This window comes from Poecilia formosa, unplaced genomic scaffold (assembly GCF_000485575.1).
Source record: "Poecilia formosa unplaced genomic scaffold, Poecilia_formosa-5.1.2 Scaffold182, whole genome shotgun sequence".
In the NCBI taxonomy this organism is placed as follows: Eukaryota; Metazoa; Chordata; class Actinopteri; order Cyprinodontiformes; family Poeciliidae; genus Poecilia; species Poecilia formosa.
In genome coordinates this window covers 355,382-374,139 of record NW_006800121.1, presented here as the reverse complement: position 1 = coordinate 374,139, position 18,758 = coordinate 355,382, and the positions used below count along the sequence as shown (strand labels likewise).

The 18,758-nt window shown below is 40.8% G+C and overlaps 2 protein-coding genes across 3 annotated transcripts in view; one reads left to right on the top strand and one right to left on the bottom strand.

The window, feature by feature from the left end:
• Positions 1–18,758, top strand: part of csf2rb (colony stimulating factor 2 receptor subunit beta) — a 55,027-nt gene that overhangs the window by 9,883 nt on the left and 26,386 nt on the right. For both annotated transcript variants that reach the window (XM_016678378.1, XM_016678379.1), the window contains exon 2: positions 9,444–9,624. The gene's annotated coding sequence lies outside the window, so the exon portion shown is untranslated. The remainder of the gene's footprint in view (positions 1–9,443; positions 9,625–18,758) is intronic.
• Positions 1–18,758, bottom strand: part of pvalb6 (parvalbumin 6) — a 43,986-nt gene that overhangs the window by 19,136 nt on the left and 6,092 nt on the right. The gene's annotated exons all lie outside the window — the stretch shown is intronic.

Below are 18,758 nucleotides of genomic sequence, written 5' to 3'. Positions count from 1 at the left end.
ATTGACGCACCTTCGCAGCTGGGACGGGATGATGTTCTGATATGGGAACAAGACGAGGCAGAAGAAAACATGCAGACGGGATCAGGGAGGAGGCTGCATCAGAGGGAGTAGGATATTGATTATTGTGTCAGCCCCGTGATCTGAACAGAGCAGAAGACATGAGCTGCCTAAGCAACGGAGTTGTCAAGGTTTCTCCTTCAGCTGGACGTCTTTTATCTGTTCAGAGCTGTCAGAGCGGAGGAAAAGTTTTTAGAGATATATTTTTTAAAAACTTAGTGTGTTTGCCTTCTGATCACATCGTTATACATTTACTCCTCTGTCTAATAAGAGTGTAGAAACTATATTCCGATTATTTTACTCCTCATTTGCTCTGAGATATAATCACAAGCCCCACATGGGCCTACTTAGAAAATTACAAATTATTTTTTGTTGTTGTTGGTTCTTCATAGAGTTTTTGAGCTGTCAGTATTATGTCAGAAGTTTATAGTGTTCATCTTTTTTTTTTTTAACCAGAAAGATCTTGTGATGGTTTACAGGAGAGGCAAAATCCTAAAATTGATTTTTGACACATTTAAAAATGTCTTGTCTCACAAATGTTAAGATATATTTTCTTTTTAATTGAATTTGTTTCAAACGCATCAGTTTGTTGAATAAAGGACGTCTGATTAGAGAGTCCAAAAACAGGCATGATGGGAGGAACATGAGGAGAAGAGAAACGTGCACGTTCGTGTTTTTGTATGTTGCAGAAGAGTTTAAAAATTTTATCCATCTTTAATTCTGTAACAAACGAATCCGTTATGCATTCCTTTTTCTTTGTAATTTTGTCTTGATTTAAGACGTGCTATAAATATAAATTTGCCTGGACTTTTATAGAAAATGGCAAAAACAAAATAAAAGTCACTTGAAATTGATCGGCGATGATTTAGTTTACTCAGCCTGGAGGCCGACCGTAAAACCCAAACAGCAGAGAACCAAAAACAAATCCTTACCTCCAGAACAGAGCGTTGCATTATATGGGAGCTGAGAGGAGCGACGGCGTGTTAAATTCAGCTTCAGGAAGTGAGTTGTGGGGTGATTGTATGATTCACACAGTATCCATTGCTAGCCTTGGCTGGAAGAATGGTGTGAATTCAGACAACAGGTGTCTGGGCATATTTGAGAGCGACTTGAGGAGCAATATGAGCTCCAGCACCCAGAAATGACTGTGAAAGTCATAATGTAGCGTATGCAGACCAAAGCGAGGAGATATAAAAGTTTATTTTTTTGTTATGGTTGACCCATCACTGGAAAATGCTTTAAATGATCAAGAATGGCATGAAAACCAAAGATTTAATGCATAACTCAGAACAAACGGTAAACAAGAGAAAGTGGAAGAAAACTTTAGATATAAAAAAACAAAAGGAGGAAAACAACAACCAGTAACTTCTTAAGGAAATCTACTATTGATAACAGACCCCAGAGTGTAATTGTGGTCAGTGGCATCTGTAGACACGGTATACAGTTTCTGCTAAACATCCTTTCAATGTGACACCAAGTAACCTAATCTCTGGCAAAGTCACCGTCGGCTAATTTTACCTGCAGTAGTTAATCTGAGGTTTGGGAATGGACTCCAGTTAGACGGTTTAGTTTTACGTTTGCGACAAGGCCAGACAACAGAAGTTATCTTGGTCAAAGTCTGAATCGTTTTTAGATTGAAACCAACTTGAGCCAAGCTGCTACCACTAAGTATCGCTGGTCATTTTCAGCTTCTTCCCAGTAATTACTAGAGGACGTGAATATGAATATGTTTTACATTTATTCAAAAGATTTCTGTTTGCTAAGTTTGGAAGACATTGTAGAAGAAGTCATGTTTGCGGTTTGCAACAAGCCACGAAGGGGACACACGGCGAGCACCGTGCCGCTGGTGAAACATGATGTTGGCCCATTATTCTGTGGAGAGCCTTTCCTTTGGCAGGGACAGTGATGCTGGTCAGAGTGGATGAGAAGATAAATGGAGCTAAATGCATGCAAATCTTAGTTAAAATCTGCTAGAGTCTGCAGGATTGGGATAAGTGCAGAGGTTCACCTTCCTTAAACTCAGCTAGAGCTAAAATGGGATGATTTAGATCGACGCATATTCATGTAGGTTGAACGGTCCAGTTGATGTAGTTTGCCATTTTTCAAAGAGAAACCAGCAGAAATGTTGGTCTGTGGAAACATGCCGCCCAGAAATCTTCAAACTATTCACTCAGGCGGCTGAATCAAAATAACTCACCTTTCTGATTTCGACTCGGAAACAGCTTGAAAACGATGCATCACTCTCCCTACACTCTAAACTTTGATTGGTTTATCTCAGAAATGCTGACGAAATAAAATGAAGCTTGTTGTTGTAGTGCGACCAAAGGGGAAAAAAGTCCATGGGGCATTAACACTGGAAGGTACTGTGACTGCTCTGATTACTGGCAGAGGTAAACACCTGGACTGGTTCTCCTCACGGTCCGCTGCCTTATATGTTGATCTGTTTTCCTCCTGCCTGGTTTAAATGACCGGGTGGCTAACAGGCTTGATGACTAAGGGAGTTTGCGCAGCCGTTGGAAGTGTGCTGGATGAGAGACGCATCTAAAACACGAAGGACGGCGGGTCCAGGAAGGTTGGATACTGCCTTTTCTGTTGCATAAAAGTACCAGGATCACTTTAAAAGGCAGACCCATGTTCATTTCTTGCTTTTTGTTCAACTATATGTATATTGGTATCATAATTTTGCTAAATTCTGGAAATTATAAAAACATCAATGCTAAAATGAAGACATTAATTTTCTAAATAACACCGTGCCACCCTTTTAGTTCCTCATTTGTAAAACCAAAGAGTCACGTATATTGCATGTGAATAATAAATATTTTAGTGCTCACCCACACCGCAATGGATTCAGAAGCTCATCCAGTTCTTTCTTTTAGAAGAAAAATTGTGTTTTAATAAAAAGATAATAAATACTGTATTAAAGTTGGGATTTACCTGGAATGCTGCCTGGAGTCTCTGAACGTTTCTTAATGTAAATTTCAAAGTTCTGTAGCATCCACAAGCTTTTGGGGGGGATTTTGTACCAAGATAAAAATGATGTATAGATGGTTGGGAAGGAGAGCCTGCGTGGACGAATGCTAATCGGATGGAGTTGGAGGCTGGGCTCCACCTAAAGCTGACCTTCAGGAAACAAATGCAGCACAATGCTGTTTTCTAACGATGCTCTGGATAACAGCCTGGAGGATTTCTAGCTGCACTGACACACAGAGGATATTAAACTGTGGACTTTAGACTCATCTTTACACAAATATGACTAACTGGACTACCAACACCCATCTGGCACTGAACACTGACTGGTAGATGGAGATTAATGCTTGCCATGTGAGATCTGAAGGAAAATGTAGACATTGAATGTTTAGACACACTTTCAAACTTTCAGCTCATTATTTTCTGATTAACAACCAACACAAGCAGATTCTGCTGAGCAGCCAAGAGTCCAAGGCCCGGTGTCCACCGATACCTTTTGAGTCTGATCTCTTCAGGAGGGTCATCGCTCTTGATGAAACTAACCAGTAATCTGTTCTGTTGTGCTGTTCTTCAGTTTGTTGTGTCATGTGTGTATTAAAGGCATTAACAAATTAGACACACTGCAGCCCTTCTGGTGTGTCTTGCTGAGGGGGGCCAAAGTCCGATCCTCGAGAACTGCTAGTGTTTCAGATCCATCCATGATCCAGTACTGCTGAATCAAATGAATGCCTCGTCAGCAGACCTCTGGATCTGAAGGACGTGCCGGTGTGGGAGTTCAGCCATTTGATTCAGGAATGCTGGAGAACGGATGCATTCAATTTTGAAGGCTAGTTGCTCCAAACGACTGGACTTATCCACTCCTGGTTTTGACATTTAGACAGTTCTCTGCTGCTTGGATGTCAAGAGGTGATACAGGTGCTTATCTCCTCCCAATCGCATTGTGATCTCCTGCATCTACTTAATCAGTTTTTCTTTCCTTGAATATTTGTCATGTCCTACAGAAGTCGCCACAGCAAGAATGTTCTGTACCATTTCAGCAGATTGGGACAAGTCGATAAAGGTATTTCCGGATTGCTGAGCAATTGCTAAGCAATTCAATAACACCTCTCTGCACTGAAGCAGTATTTCCAAACGAGACATTCAATATTACAGTCTACACATTAAATAAAACACATTTCTCAGTCACAGCAAACAGCTCGGCGTTCTCAGTAATTACGGCTGTTTGGGTCATGGACAAGATACCATCTGCTAAAAGCTTGTAATTACGGCGAAGAAGAAAACAGGAAACCGGCGATGCACTGCCCGGTCAAGGATGTGGCAGAAGTTAAGTGAAAGCATTCTCTCTTTCACTGAGGTGTGAGTTATATTCTTGTAAACAAAGAAATATTTGTGTTTACAGTGTTTTAATTAACTTAAGCAAAACTATTATGGAGAATGGAGGGAATTCCTTTGCTTCTTGAATTCTCTTTTTTTGTAATTTATTGAATATGTCAAACCTACCACTATATAACTTCTGCTAATGTATATGTTGTTCAGATGCAGGGAATGCATCTTCACCCTCTTGTATTTCTAATTTTAGTGGGACTTGTCTACGAAACACAAGGATTAGCTAAACCATCCCATTGATCTGGGATCAGAGTTCAGATTTGCAAGGTACACTGAATACATCATAACCTGATATATTTAATACTACATATTCTCTGTAATAAAATATTTTTTTATTTTTTGTAGCATATACCCAGATAATGTAATGACACCTTCAATGTCAGTAGCACCGAAAAGTTAAACCTCCCCTCCTCCACAATAAAAAAGTTTAAAACTGTAGTGCAGATCAATCAGCAGATATTTACGCATTCATGTGTTGCACAGCAAAGCAAAGTGAGGCCTGGCACTACAAAGATACCATAATTAAATCAAGTTAATGCACTGGCATCTCATGTGCATTGATCCACTCCCTGCTAATGACCCATGGCGGCAAGACTCGTTAGACTTATGAAGCGCACACCTACAGGCTCGGTGCAATCTGATTAGATAATCGAGGTCTGTTCAGCCTGCCCACAGAGTCAACAAGCGCATCCAGCGGTGACCGAAAGGAGGGTTAAACAAAGTCACAGGAAGGATGCTGCTGCATGCAGTAACACTGTTCTCATTCTCTCAATGCATGTTTGGTTAATATCATTTTAAAAAGTCTTAGAGTAAAATCATTTTTATGCTGCCTTTTGTCACTACTTATAAAAGTGTGTTTTAAATGTACATTTATGTTACTTTTTATGCCATTAATCAAGCAGAAATTGTTGTTGGTTTAACTTTTGCATATAACCGAAAGTGGCAAGTAAAACTGTAATTTTGGTAAAGCTTAATGGCATAGAAGTTTGGGGGGGAAGGGGAAGCTTTTTTATCACAATCATTTATGCAAAAGTATGAAAAATGTTTTATTAAACACCTGAGAAACAGACTCGCCCACCACATTAGGAGATTAGAATTTGATCAGGTTAATAAATTATTCTAGTTTTTTAAATACATAATCAGTTGATGTAACTCAAACTGAGTAGTCACAGAAAAGTTGAAAAACATATAAATGTTCACAGTGGGCGTTTTAAAGACATGCTCTATTTCACTTCTCTGATTTATTTAAATTACTTGATTTACTGCTTCAAACCAATATTCCCTCTATCAAGAGTGCTATTGGTGCAACGTTACGCCCAGGTGACATTTCTTAAAACCAACATGTTATAGTCTAATGAAACCAGGCTGGAACTGTGGAACTTAGTTTAAAAAAACAACTTTGACACGGAAACATCAGCATATCCAGAAAATGTTAAACCAACAGTGAATTATATGAATGTTTTTAGATGGAATATGTTTTTTTTTGTCAATGTGGATAAAAATATGAAAAGCTTTGACCAAAAATCTTTGCTGCAATGCTTATTTATTCAAGCTGCATTATTTGTGGACATAATCATTTAGTATGAAAGCAATAAGTAGAAGTAGCATACACACACACACACACACACACACACACACACACACAAAAAACAATCTGTTTCGTTTATGAAATTCATGTAGATGTTGCAAAATACCTATTAACATCATTAATACCAAACAGACTTCATAATTAACAACCACCATTGATTCTTGCATATCTTTGGCGTGGAGTGCTTATATAGCATCTTCCATTCTGTAATCCACAAAACGTGATTAAAATGCCTTCTGAATCTGATTAAATTTAACCCTGTGTGATGAGTAATGAGTCAGTCTGGATGAATATACTATGATCCCAGGGTTTTTTTTCTCAAAGATGGTTAATCATGTATTAATCATGTCCTCTGTGTTTTTGTCCTGTACAAAAACATGGTTCAGTGACTCACAGAGCTCCAGCAGGGGAACAACGATCAATACTCTGAACTTTTGTTGTGACTCGGTGAAGGGGAATTTAAGGGAGCCCGTGTTCAGCAGCATGTTTACAAAACCGAACGCTTCACCATCTGGTGAACCCATGTGTGTGTTATATTCGGTGTGTTCACTCCTGGCTGGAGAGAATACAGAGCAGGTAGAAGGATAAACAAAGAAGATGGCAAAGCAAATAACCAGTTGTTCCATTTTGGCAAAATGGGCATACGTGTCGGACCACACATACACTCCTTCAGCTTTTTGTCTCTTTTCTAGCTCACCGACACACAGACGCGAGGAAAGGGGTGGAAGTTGTGATTTTGCCTCTAGTTTTGCCAACAAAGCCTCCTGACGCAGAATGAGAGGCGACAGACGAGGCAGGTGAGGAGAGGAGGGAGGAGATGAGGAGACATGGAAACAGACAGGGGCAATAATCAGGAGAGGCATGTGATCAAGTGGAGGAGGATGCAGGGAGGAGGTGTTTGGATGAAACAGAGAGGGAACGGTTGGAAGCTCCAGATTAAAGAAAAAACATCAGCGGACACTAATGGAAGTACTCAGCAGTGACAGTTCAAAGAAATTAAGAATGGTCCGTCCTCTTGAATTATCTTTTGTCTTTTGTCTCTTGGGTTCAGACATTGATGTGTCTTTAGTAGCTTTGTAAGTCGCCCTGTCCACCAGTACAACACATCCACTGAAGCATGGATGCCACTAGGCCGTGATGTTAGCAGCAGGTCCCGTAAGTCATAATTCCCTCTGTAAAATCATAATTTGTCAAACTCAGAGCCTCATGTTTGCCAAGCTGCTAACAAATTAGCCTTGAAAATAAAACTTTTGCTCACTGACAAATACTTCTGTCGCACAATTATGCATGTGGGGAAACCAGGCGGCTCAGTGGTAGAGAAAGTTCACCATGTACAGAGGCTGCAGGCCTCAATGCAGCGTACCTGACCGTAGGCCACTTGCTGCATGTCTTGACTTTCTTCCTGTTGAACTAAAAAAATATTCTGTATCTGACTTTTGTTTCAAATTATGTCAAAGGGAAATAATGTTGAGGCATCACAATGTATTTGACTCTAGCACATCACAGTTTTGATGAAGATTCACTCAACTCAGCATGCCAGATGCTTGAAACTGATGTTCTGACTAACTTTATGAGGAATATTGCAAATTGTCATCTGATCACATTAGGGACCCTCATAAAGCATTCAAATCATATTACCCAGATGGTCACTGGCTCCATAGATATTAAATAATAGATAAAGCAAGATATGACATCATGGTAAAGTAACGATCCTTGATTCTAATACACATTTACTATTCAGGAAGGAGCAAATTAAAAGAAAACAAATGCCTCTGAGGTGACAAGACTGGCCAGGCTCTTTTTCATCACACCTTCACACATGAGATAAAAAACACTGAGCAGCATCTGGTTTTTTTTTTTACCAGTGCCACAAAAGAGATATTCAGTATTATCCATTTGTTGTGTCAGAAGTCATAATGTGCCTGATCAGTGAATATCTTTCTCCTCATTTTCCTGTCCTTTCAGTCTTCCCTTTGGTTCTTTTCTTCTTGGTTCATCTTTTTTGTCTTTTGCTTCAACTCCTCGGTTACCTTGTCAGTTCTTCACATCTTCCCTCTTTTCCTCTCGTGTTATGCCGACATGTCAAACAAACATCTCTGAATCTTCTTCGTTTCCGTCTTTGACAAATCTCATTGCCTCTCTCAGATGGAAGCTGGCAGTCACGTCAGGGGCTGTGATGATGATGATTTTCTCACTTTTTTTCATTTCATCATAATGCCATCCTCCGCTCAACCGAGACGGGATAAAATCACCAGCTATGCCTCAACAGGCAGGTGTCTCCTTGCATATCAAGCAGTTCCCAACCCGGCAAACGGGACTTTGCCGGGTTATAAGCAGAGCAGGGGGGAAGCGGGGGAAGGATTTTACTCAAGAGGCGACGGATTTACCGGAGAGCTCCACAAACTCTGTGAACAAAATTTCAAACGTGTGCGGTATCACTTGATGCTGGAGTGGTTCCTGACCACTTATGATGAAATTTCTCTGTTTGTAATTTTAAAAAAGGCATCCTGATCAATTTTCATTCCATAAAAGCTAATCACCGGCTGGAGTTTGGATACACCAGGCCTGTGATTACAAGTCCAGGGGCGATGCTTGTGTCAGCCTGTTATGAGCTCATGTTTTAATTTTTACAAGGCTAAAATGATGCATGGTGCCGAATTAGAAAACGACCTGAAATAGTGAGAGTGCTCACTATTAAGCACTTAAGCTTTTAAGTTTATTTACGTCATTTGGAAATGATTCTTTTCTTTGACCCGGTATGTCTGAATTTCCCTGTCCATATGTAGAAAAGTTCCCAAATAGTGAATCTATTGAACTTATTTAGCTTAGACAAATAACAAGACAGGCAAATTTCATTTAACAACAATTATTTTTTGAATTGTAAGAAATGCTAGCAAGTGTGGAGAAGTTATCTGTTCTCCATGCTGAGTTCTTGGTGTAATGAGGTTGAAAGAATCTGAGTTGAATTCATGAATTTCATTTATTAATACCAAAACACAGCTGGTCCATTTCACATGCTACCTTTAAGAGCTAGCTAACAAAATGGCAAACAAGAAGAGTTTGTGATCTCCTTTGTTAGCCTCCATCTAAGCGACGCCCTAACGAGGGCGTTCCCTAGTGTGTCATTTCCTCTAACGCTAGCTCTCATTTGCATTTCCTAGCATGTCATTTCCTTTAGCTTCAGCTTAGCAACTAGCTAAAAGGGATTGAAGGAAAACACAGAATCATTTATTCTCAACACAAGCAAACTACCAAGAAGAAGTAGCTCTTAGTTCACGCCGAGGCATTGTTGTTCGCTGTAGCTCTGTGTAAGAGGCGGATAGAAATAAAAACAGAGCTGAACCTGAATCTACAAGTACAGGCTGTGGTCACTGAAGAAAGTGTGTGTGTCCACAATTGGCATAAGATTGTGCTGTTCAAACTTTTCTCTCTTTTCTTTTCACAGGTCTGGCCAAAACCCATGAGTCAGAGAAGAGAGGATCTAATCAGAGGAATTACATCAGTAACTTCATAAAGCTGAGATCAAAGTTTCTTTGATCAGAAACCTCCGTTTGACCTAAAGAACAGCAGATCGTCAGAGAAGCACCAAAGTGGCAGCATTGCCACAGACAGGTGGGAACGCTCAGGTGAGTCAGGAAGAAGTGTTCGCTTGATGTTCACAAGTTACTTGGCTTGAATTGAGATTGATCTCTTTGAAGTTGTGTTGCTGTGACCGACTTGAATGATATGAATGGTTCTGCCTTCAGAAATGAAAATATTAAGCGCAAGTATGTCTGGATCCCAGATCAGTGGAAGATAACAGACGGATGGATTGTAAAGGTTGAAAAACACTGAGTGTTATGGAAAATAATGTAGATTTTAGCAAGGAAAACAGATGAATCAGGCCCGGACCGAAAGGAAACTGGAAGAACAGTGGCAGTCCAACAACAGGTGGTAGGAGTTTAAGTTTCTTCAGGAGAGCTGATACAGATTATTTTAAAAAGTCTTGAACAGGGCATCCCAAAAAAAAGTATAATGTTGAAATTTTTTTTTAACATTTCTGCATTAAAAAAAAAGTGAAACGGCGTTCAATACCAACCCAATGAGGATTATTCTCAGTCTTTATTAATTTTTAATTTTTTTTTTTTTTTTGCTTTAAATTTTTGCTCTTTGACTCTTTCTGCTGATTTGTCTTCGTGGCTCGACTCGATCCGCTTCAAGATGAAGGAGCAATGTGTCCCGGCAACCTAAATGGATGCTCTCGTCTCTCCGCGCATCCCTCCATCCGTCTCCTCCTTCTCATTTAGCCATCCTTCTCTCCATCTCCTTCACTCGCGCTCTCTGCTTCCCATCGCCCCCCATTAATTTTATGCTTTCATTTTCTCTCAGCGGCACACATCTAACAAGCCAGGGATCATCAGACCGTTTTGGCAAATTTTGCCACCTCCCCTCCCCTTCTTATCTCCTGGATGCCTCCCCCCTCCTGTCTTTCTCTATTTTTCTCTCTCCGACTCTCTAGATCATTTGGCCCCAGCAGACAGCCTCTTAAACTCCAGGTGTGCCACACTGAATGATGACCGCAGGAGAACCAGGATGTGGCTTACACACAAGCCTGCGAACACTCACACACACACACACGCTGAGCAGTCAATGGCCCCATCACTGCACCAACGGTTCTGTGCCAAGACTCCCTTTCTCTTTCTCTATAAAGACCATCTTTTATGCATGAAGCCGGAGTTATAATATCAAATTTAGACAAAAGCCTCTCTCTGAAAGATCATAACAGTTGTTTTGAAAAAAATAAAAAAAATCCATTCAGTGCATAAAAACCAAACTAAATTTAACTTGAGTGTGTGCTCTACAAACAAGTCTCTCACGGTCTATGAAGGTTTTTAGTCTGTGTGTGTGACAAATGTGCATTCAGTGCCATTTCCCCCCTCGTCCTCTGGGTTCTCTGCCAAGTGATTACTCTCCCAACCTCATGTCTTTTATTCTAATTCCAATGGATAAATTCATCCGGCTGATTAAAAAGACAACATCATCAATACTGTGCTATCACAGTTTTCCCTCTCGGTTCAGTGAGGCGTAAAAACGGCTATTATGTTTTGTGGGGAAAATGCAGAAAAGTCACGGCATCCATAAAGGCTTTTATGAGAGGAATTATTTATTCAGGGATGAAAGCAATAGAAAGTTCCACCCAGTGAGGAGGATTTCAAAATAAATCACTTTTCTTTTTTTTTCTCTTTTTAGTGTGTCAGTGCAAGACTTTAGACGTAAATGTATATTCACACATATTTGGTCCAAACAGACCAGAGTTTGAGTCTCCTGTTGTTCTGGACCGTTTGGGTCGCCGTTGTTGTGCACAATGATGAAAATGAGCCCCTTAGTGTTACTAATGCTAATGCTAACACTGCAGGCTAATCATGCTGAAACATACCTGAGCTGACATTTTCTGCTTCATGATGCTGCTGCCAGCGTGTTGCGGATCAGAACACGCATCATCAGCTTTCAGTGGCTTTTGCTGAAGCTTTTCAAAAGTTAGAAATATAACATTGCAAAACTGTCATTGGAGGAGCTACTCTTGACGTTCAGTTGTAATTCAGAAATGCAGCTAGGAGGACTTCCAAAGCTATGCTCTCTCCCACCAACGTCATTACTGTGGAGAGACGGTGATCGTCAGCCGTCCTTTGTTTACAAGTCACAGTGCGCTTCCAGAAAAGCACAATGTGAAAGAAAACCGTACCAAACAAAAGAGCCAGCTGTAGTTGTCATGCCAGCCCCCTGTACGACGCTGTGATGCCAGTGTGTCATTGAACTTGCACGCACTGAGCCTTAGACCCTTTGCCTCCACCAAGACGAGAAAGACAGGATGCTCCATGTTGACATGGTTAGGTAGACCAACAATGTCATAGCAAAGGATGTTGGTTCATGCTTCATACAATCTGCAGGTTGCAAACAGCGCTGGTTTTAAGGGTTTGAAACCTTATTGCTGTTATGATTTGAATCTGCACAAAAATTGCCATATTTCCACTCTAAACACTTGATTAATGCTCCATTTAGAGGTGGATTTTTCTTTTTGAACAATCATTGGCAGTACTTCATGATGTAACATTTCTCCTTGCAGAAAGACGAAGTTTGCACGTTCTCCTCGTGGTTCTCTCCGGATGCTCCGACTTCCTCCCACCATCCAGACGCATGAATGTTAGGTTACTCTAAATATCACTCAGGTGTGTGTGTGTGTGTGTCTGTGTGTGTATATGTGTGTTTCTCTGTCTTTTATTGGCTTGGCTTGCGATGCATTGTTGAGCTTCTTCTTGCCCATTGACTGATAGAGGTAATTTACGACCCTCCAAGCAGAAAACTTTTCTGGTCAACTGAAGGACAACTTTGCCAACATTTAGCAGAAAGTAATTTTTAAAATCTGTGCTCATACATGAGTAGTTGACTTGTGCATTTCAGCTTAGAGCACAGATGACACAGATTCAGAGTGACGGTCAGGCTGTTGTGTTCGCCCATGACTTACGGATGTGGTCTCTGTAGAATCTGTACTTTTAATAAACTTTGAACACCCTCATTTTGTGGGTACATCATCACCGGGAACAACCTGTGCAGCAATTTGAAGCTATAAGAAGCAGGCCGATTTCTTCGGGAACATACGCAATCTCTGGAAAAAGGAAACTACTCTAATCAATTCCTCACCGATGGATTCCCTTTGGCTGTGAAATGTCCGTTTTACGTGTTTCGTGTGATTGGTGACACCATGCTGCAGGCTGCATGTCAGACAGAGTGATTCCCTCCATCCTGTGTCACCTTATTGTGATGCCTCTTCCTTTTTTGCTGTCTTGTTCACTTGTTTTATTCCTCAGTTTTGCAGGAAGGAAAGCCTGCAGGCCACCCAAACACACACACACACACACACACACACACACACACCGAAATCAAGCATGCACTCTTTTTCACAGAGCAGGTAAAAAGCACACACGCTTACACAAGACAAGGTCAATATGTAATATTGCAATGAAGCATGAGATCTGCTTGCAAAATGTAGACTGCAAAGCTGACAGCCAAGGATTAACAGCAGCAGAGCGGGTCGAAATTTATAAATTTCAGGATTTATCTGTCTGATCTCAGTGTTTTAGACCAAATTAAACGAAGCCTGCTTTTCTATCGCACTCCTTTGATTCGCCTTTGAGCATTTTTGAAGTGAAAGCCGGCAGAGGAGCACGGAGTACGACCTTCGTCTGAAAATTCAGTCTGAAACGTTTATGTCTGCTTTTGAAAAACATCTAAACACAGTTTATAGTCTCTTTGGTGAGGTCCAATGAGTTTCCCGTTACATCTTTCTCGTGGGGTCGTGTGCATCGGAGTCCGTGTCTCCCCAGCTGAAAATACTGCAGTCTTCGTCATGCCTGACTGCCTCACAGCAGTGTGATGTAAGGGTCTCCTTTTATTTATTTATTTATTTATTTTTTTTTTTTTTGAGGCTGCTGTAAAGGGAAGGAGGGTCGGCTTTACTTTGATTCGGGTCGAGGGGGGGGTAAAGAAAATTAATCAAATAGGACAGATGTTGATTATGTCACAGAGTATGCATGTGTAATAGCTTACTGGTGTAGCGCTCGGGGCAACGGGACACAAATACGGTTTGGGCCCAGAGTAAATGGGGTCAGGGAGAGTCATGGATGTGTCTTTAACAGACACTCGCATCCTGTGGCCAACCGGTTTACATGGTCTGACATACAAAATGAACGCAATCACATATTTCGACCGCTATGCGCCTTCTCTCTGTTCCCTTTAATGTTAGAGAATAAAGGAACAAAGAGCATCTGGAACAAAGTGGTTAGATTATCTAACCAGCACACAGAGAGCTCCTCGGGGGTAAATGGCAATAAGACCCATTTTTGATGATTTTAATGAGGGTTGATGGATTTGGAGACGTGACTCACCGTACGCAGCAGAATAAAACGGCATCGCCTTGTTAATACCCACGACTTAATTAATTGTCAGTTTCTTAATCAGTGCTGTCCACAGAAAAACACAGATATTGTCTTTGCTGCAAGAGTGGTGCCAAGTGCTGAGCCCATGCGTCTAATAATAATAATAAAAGTCAATGTGCCACATGTGGAAAGCAAGGCCTCAGCAACATCATCATCATTACTTTTAATGGACTTTCTGCCTCTGTGTTTAAAAAGCACAATGTAGTTCTGGGCAAAAATCCAGAAATTTCAGTTAGTGCTGGCGTATCATTCCGGGCCAGCAGGGGGCAGTGCAGCCGTAACAGTACGTCCATACAAGATGAAGCATGGCAAAGTTTTAGGTTTTAGAGTATCCGATGTTATGAGGTTTTAATGCCATTTTTTGGCATAATTTATAATCCCAAATTTCTCTGATTTTGTAAATCACCAGCTTTGTTTTAAAGAATCTGATATCAGTGTAGAATAATTTGCCAGGGATTTGACTTGGCGTTTGAAATATTAGCTTTCAAAGTTTTCATGCTTGTCTAATTGTAAGGCGATGCCAACGCCAAAAAGGATAAAAAATGTTCCTTTTGTGTGTTACATGGGACAAATATTTCTTCAAATAAAGACAATCTCATCACAGTAGAACTATCCAGTGCAGGTTTGTACTCCTTAACCATTTTATATTTTGAAAAGGCAATAATTAAAATGCTGTTCAGACATATCTAAAGTTTCTGACAGCAAGCTACAAAGACTTCATTTCATCACCTTCATAAAACCGTCTCTAAAGAGGGAGATGGAAACGTATTATTTTTCTGGAGGAAATTAAAGCTGTTACTCAAACAGTTTTAGAACAAAATAACTTGACTGGATACCAATTTGCAAAGCTTTGGGACAGTAAGACAGATTATTAGATGAATAAGTCAGCATCATTGTTAGAGAGAACAATAAACCTCATAGAAGTAGCCTGTTTTCCATGGAGGTTGCTTTTTATCTTTCTTCTTTCCATCTTTTCCTCTCGTCTTACCCTTTTCATGGATCCCTCCTTTATCTCCATTTTTCATCATTCACTGCCACCGTCTCAATTTCTTCATTGTTTTCCCCTCTTTTGTCTGCTGAGCAGCTTTACTTCGCCGGGGATGCGCGTATTCAGCTTCAGCGGGACACATTCACTACCATCTCCTACTCTCCTCTGTCCTGCAGCATCGTAGGCAACAGAAATAAAGAAAGCCACAATTTGTATTCCAGTCCATGTCTGCGATGCAAGTGGAAAAAGGAGAAAGGGTAGGTGGACAGAAAAGAGGCGATGGGATGTTAAAGTAACAGCTGGAACACTGGTTAAACTCTGGACAAAAGGGCAAGTGCTACAGGGCTCTGAACACGCTGTCAAACTTTCTTATTCAGAAATTTGACCTTCAGCAACATGACAGCATCTTGATGCTATTAAGAGGATTTGTGCAGCAACTTGAAGTTAGGAATTAATCTTACATCGACTAACATCCATCGAATTTCTCAGTCATTACCCGAGTAGTTCCACATTGACACAAGTCTCATCTGCACTGCGATCCAGGTTGTTCATGTTTTACAGGATTGCCTAAACGTGGACTTGCAGTCTGTTTCCACACACAGCGTTTGCAGAATGAGAGAGTGTACAGGCTCTACCCGTGCACCAGGAGTGCTCATCATTTCATATTGTGCATGAGTGAGCAGTTCTCGTCACAACAGATATGCACACAGATGCCAATTTGTGCCATTTGTGCCTGTACCTCTGCCAGGGAAGCCTGGTCAGCAGCTTGCTCTCTTGTCACTCGTGGCAGCCCCTGCAGTGCTGTGTGTGGGAAACAATTGAGCGGAGCTCCATTGACCTTGCAGCAGAGAGCTTGAACAGTTAAAAACTCACAAAGCAAAACAGAGTTTTCATGGAACAACAAAGGCAAGCCCCTGTTTGAGCTCACTTAGATGAATCATAAATCATCAGTGTAGCCGGCTGCGTTCTGCATAACAAAAGCAAGTTTTCTTTCAAAAAGTTAACGTTGAAGAACCGGAGTGAGGCTCAACTGGACCAACGTTGAGCGTCTACTGAAAGCAGTACACTCTTTCTGGGCATGTGCCGAATTGTGATGAACCAGGACAGATGACAGGACTTCAGCCTTATGTAGTTTAAACAGAACCATTGTCGCGTCTGAACAGAACAGGTTCAGAAAGGATTGATGGGTGAATCTAGGAGTGTTGGCCTTAGACATGAAGCTGCTGGTGTGAGTTTGACAGAAAACCAAAAGCCTAGATTTTTTGACCCACAAGATATTCTGTGGTCTTGTGTAGAGTCTTCAGACATTTCTCATTGTAAATGGTGAAGCATATTGACAATTAAGTGCGGATTAAATAATACCTACATTTGAGGCATTTCATCGCTGATTACCACTAACTGCATTGACTAAAGTTAAGTGATCAATTGTGTCTGCGCACTTCAGTCCAACTCATTCATTTTGACAATGCCAAGAATTGACAAGGATAAAAAGAGTTTGTTTTCACGACAAACCAGGAAATCCTATGTTGTGTTGGTCTCAGAGATCATCTGCCCTTACTACATCCAACTCCAACTGCTTGCCCTTACCCACGTTGACCTTAATCTGCACTGTCACTACCTCAAATGGAGTTGCATGATTACCTCAAAAAGGAAAATAAGCTCACCACTGGAATCCGTGCCTCTCAGGGACTAAATGTGGCCTGGAATATGACAAGTCTTAGCAGGATTGATGGATATTGTTCTCAATGAATGCGTCTTTGCAAGGCCGCAGGAAAGGCCTTGTCATTCGTGTCATGGATAACACTGCTGGCTGAGCTGAATGATGGCACACTTAAAGTGCAATTTGTTGCTAGATCGTTATTCAGCATACTTCAGAGGTATGTGCACTCTCACTAAAGTGAAAGTAGTAAGAACCAACCAAAATTTAAGGAATTCCCAAAGCGACTTAAGCCAGCTACAGGCTTTGTGTTTTTTGTTGTAGGCACACCAAAGCCTAGATTTGTCGTCTGACTCAAAGACATAAAAATAGAAAGTTCAAAAGATATATATCAGTTCAAAACATGGTGTTCTTGTCACATTATGTACACACTGTAAAGAATGGCATGTTTCAGAAGGCAATAATGGAACACCTTCGGAGTAACAAGCAGGAAAGAGTGAGATTGGTGTCAAGACCGAACAAGTCAAGACGAGATAACTTGTCCCTTATTTTATTGTCTGTCTTATTCATAAAAGGTTCTGTGACGTATTCAAGTCTCCTTGACATGTTGACAAGTTACTAAATGATGGAACATATAAAAGGATATATATTATGTATGGTTAATGGACTGTGGCATATCACTAGCATGTTTACTGATCTTAAGTCTTCAGAAAAGTCTATGAATTATCCTCCAACAAAGTCAAAAGAAATGTCAAGAGTTCTTTTTGATCTTATCAATTAATGGTTGTTCTTTAAAAGTGATAAGACATTTCACAAAAACATAATTTCTTATGGAAAAAAAGAAATATAACAGACTAATTACAAGAGAGTATTAGTACAGAAGTGAAGGCCATACTGGGCTGCAGAAGGTTTCTTTAATTATACATCGAGTTCAACGTATCTAAAAGCACCCTAAGCCCCCACACACTATTCAATGGTGAAAGTATCCCTTGCACCAAATATTACAGTAGCATCCCACACAAAATGCCACTGTGGCTGTAAATGGTCTCCGGACCCCTTCCCCTTGGCACGACTATGAAGGTCCACCGTCCCTTTTCCAGGACAGAAGCTATACACCTCACCCTACATCTAAGGTTAAAAAACTATCAAAACTTTTGGAGTCTCCATTTTCAGACTGACCCTGGTGACTTTATTTTCACAATCAACATGTGCTGTCCTTCAGGTGACACTGAAGAGGTTTGTGTTAGGTCCAGATGTCCAATGTCCAGAGAGAAATCCAGGCAAATATCATCCTCTCATGGTCCTTGGAAGCTCCTAACTACCTCAGCAATAAACTCTGCCTCCTCCCCAGTAGACAAGGTGATTTCTGTGTTGAAATCTTCAAGATGTTTTTTCCATCTTAAGTTGTATAATTTAAAAAAGTAATATGGGAGTTTTATGTTCATTGTTGGCTAACATTTATTGACCAAGTAGATGTATAACCTTAGGTCTCAGTGCTTGAGAAGGACAGTACATCTATATATACCGAAATATTGCTCCCCAAAGATGGCTACTTTAAGTGGCTTTGACAAAATAGGTCACATCATCATCCAATTAATTTTCTTTTTCTAAAAAAAAAAAAGGGAAAAGAAAAAAAAGCCCAGGCTAAAATAACAAGAGACCTCTCTATCCGTTTTCTGGCTCTCTGTCCCATCTGACCGCGGGTTTGTTAATGATCTCATTTAAGGGGTCACGGGTTTTCTAATTGGAAATGGGCGGACTCCTGTTGCTCTGGACTGACCTCGGTGACAGTCTAAAGTTAGCAGCGACTTTTCGTCCTCGTTGGATATACTCAAACTCCTGTCACACTCTGTGCCCACAAACATGGCCAATCATTTAAATTACTCAAATAGCCTTTGAACCTCCCCCGAGAAGGAAGCGCCTTCCATTCAGAACATTATGGCGAGATGTACTCACACGTGCACCATTGCATGTTGGGCTTATGAGAAATTAGCACCACACACGCACGCACACACAAAGAACAGAGAGGAGATAAAACGAGCTGCAGTGGTACAACCAAGCGTATGACCTTATGTCCTAAGGTGTGTGGCGTCCATTGCAAGTCACCAAAACACTTGAGCCCTTCTGCTTATTGCAGGACCT